Genomic DNA, 2,446 nt, shown 5'->3' on the forward strand with positions numbered 1-2,446 from the left:
CGAAGGCCCGGGCCCGGCAGCCGCCGCCGAGGGGGTTGGCGGGGAGACGGCGCAGAGACCCGAGCAGAGCTTGATCGGCGGCGGCTCAAGTTTCTGCGGCCGCGGGCGGCTGCGGCTCCATCCCGCGCGGCCCCTCCCGCCTCAGCAACCGACCCCCCGGCCCGGCCCCCACCTCGGCCGGTGAGACCCGGAGCATCGCGCGAGGCCCAGCCCGGTCCGGTCCGGATCCCCTTCCGCTGCTCCGCGCCCGCCAGCCGGCCCGCCTGCCTCCCTCCCCTCGAGCTCCCGCTCCAGCTCCTGTTCCCTCCCTCTTGGCTGCTCGATCCTCGCTCCCTTTTGTTGCAAATAAACTTTGTGGCAGAGGAAAGGGGGCGGGGGGCGGGGCCTCCACCCCAAAGAGGGGGTGGGCTCCCCGCGCGCCAAAGGCTGGGAATCGGGAGTAGGGGGTGGGGAGGGAAGCGGGGAGGAGCCAGAGGGGAGGATGAGACCGCGGCAGCGACCCTCGCGGCCCGAGCTGCCCCCGAAGGACTCACTCCGACTCCGCCGCTCTGAGTGCGCTCAGCTCCGCGGACGTAGAGCGGGGACGCTGCACCCCCTGCGGTCAAACAGCTCCTGCCCAGGGACCAACATGGCAACCTCGGACCACACACCCGTGCACACGGATACTCAGGTACACGGCTCTCCAGGCGGGGAAGGGGCGGGGCTCGCGCCAGGGGGAGTCGTGGGCGCCGGGGCGAACTCGGCTCGGCCGCTCCCCGCCCCGCCTTTCGCAGCGCCTTTCTGGGCCGTCGGAGAGATCGCGTTGGATTGCGACCCGCCACCTCTGCGGTCCGTCCAGCTCCGAGGTTCCCCCAACCAGTCCCACGCCTGTGACCACGCCCCCGCCCGCTCTCAGGTTTCCAGCTGCCCGCCCGGCGCCGGGCCTCCTCCTCCTTCCCTTGAGCTCCAGGGCACGTGGCTCTTCCGCCCTCTACCGGCCGGGTTTGCCCACCCCCCCCCCCTGGAAATCCTGGGCAGGTAAATCAGCACCCACCATCCAGAACCCCTCGGAGGGTAGGAAAGACCGCTTCCTTTACTTCCTTTCAGTTGCTTCCTAGTTCCTTCAGGAGCCTTTTAATTTTTATTTATTTATTTATTTAAAATATATTTTTATTGATTTCAGAGAAGAAGAGAGAGATAGAAACATCAATGATGAGAGAGAATCATGGATCGGCTGCCTCCTGCAGGCCCCACACTGGGGATCGAGCCCGCAACCCCGGAATGTGCCCTTGACTGGAATCGAACCTGGGACCCTTCAGTCCGCAGTCCGACGCTCTATCCACTGAGCCAAACCAGCCAGGGCCTGGAGCCTTTTAAAAATTAATCCCTTCACAAAGTGCACTCCCTCCTCCATCCTCACGTACCGAAGGAGCTTCGATAGGACCGCCCTTGACTCGCCACAGCCAAACCTACAGCTGCTCCACCCTCCTTGACAGGAAAGGTGTGGATCGCTTCTCCCTCCTACCTCTCCCCCAGGCCTCTGCTCCCAGTCTGGTTTGGCAAGTCTCGCGTCCTAGGGAAAACTGGGGCTTTCCCTTCCCCGCCGGCCTCTACCAGGTCCCATTCATTTTCCCTGGCCCAGTTTAAATGCATGACAGCGCTGCATCCGAGTGGACGAATGGGGATTTGTGCAGCGTCTTGGATGTATTGGTAATATTATTTCATTTATTTAGTCCTTGAACCACCCTTGGAGGTAGATATTATTACCCCTTCTATGGGTCATGAAGGAGAAGTAACTTTGACCACCGGTGTTACAGTCAGGAAATGGCAGCGACTGCGATGACTCAAATTCAGATTTCAGGAGCTTCAAACACCATGTTCCTCCAGACAGCCTTTCCTGGCCCCAGCAGTCTCCTCCTCCTGGGTTCTGGGCTCACCCTCCCCAGGAGCAGAGGATCCTTCTGGTCCCCTCAGCCCAAGAGGACTGAGGCTGGGCCTAAGATGGGAGGACCTGGGAGCAGGAGGCCCTGGTCCAGATGAGAGGGGCAGGGATGGGCAAAGGGCAGGATGGTAGACACTGGAGGGATTGCCTGTGACCGCATGAGAGAAGTAGGGCTCGCCCAGGCCCCCGGGCCCTGCTTGCTGCTTCCCTGGGGTTGTGGAAAGTCTCTGCAGGGAGAAGAAAGCTCTTTCTCTGTGACCTGCGACCAGCCTCTTCACTGTGAGTCCCTCACTGCAGCTGTGTCTCACTTCTGCCTTGAAGGGGGCAAGCACGTTTTTCTCTCTTTACTGGGAAATTGATGACCAGGAAGCAAGCCCTGCCTGGCCCAGTGCCGCTCGGCCCTTGCCTTGCTGTGTGACCTTGGGTAAATCCCTGGCCTCAGTTGCCACATCTGACAAGTAGGGAGTGGGTCTGGCCAACTGTCTGCCTCTATTTGAAGTCAGACTCTTGTCTCTTCTAGAGTTT

At 61.4% G+C, this 2,446-nt stretch overlaps 1 long non-coding RNA gene across 1 annotated transcript in view; it reads left to right on the forward strand.

Annotated features, from left to right (window-relative positions):
- Nucleotides 1-1,273: 1,273 nt before the first annotated feature.
- LOC111827156 overlaps nucleotides 1,274-2,446 on the forward strand; it is a 4,927-nt gene continuing 3,754 nt past the window's right edge. Inside the window, exon 1 of the long non-coding RNA XR_002830667.1 lies at nucleotides 1,274-1,480. This is a non-coding gene — a long non-coding RNA (uncharacterized LOC111827156). The remainder of the gene's footprint in view (nucleotides 1,481-2,446) is intronic.

This window comes from Myotis lucifugus, unplaced genomic scaffold (assembly GCF_000147115.1).
Source record: "Myotis lucifugus unplaced genomic scaffold, Myoluc2.0 scaffold_138, whole genome shotgun sequence".
Taxonomy (NCBI): Eukaryota; Metazoa; Chordata; class Mammalia; order Chiroptera; family Vespertilionidae; genus Myotis; species Myotis lucifugus.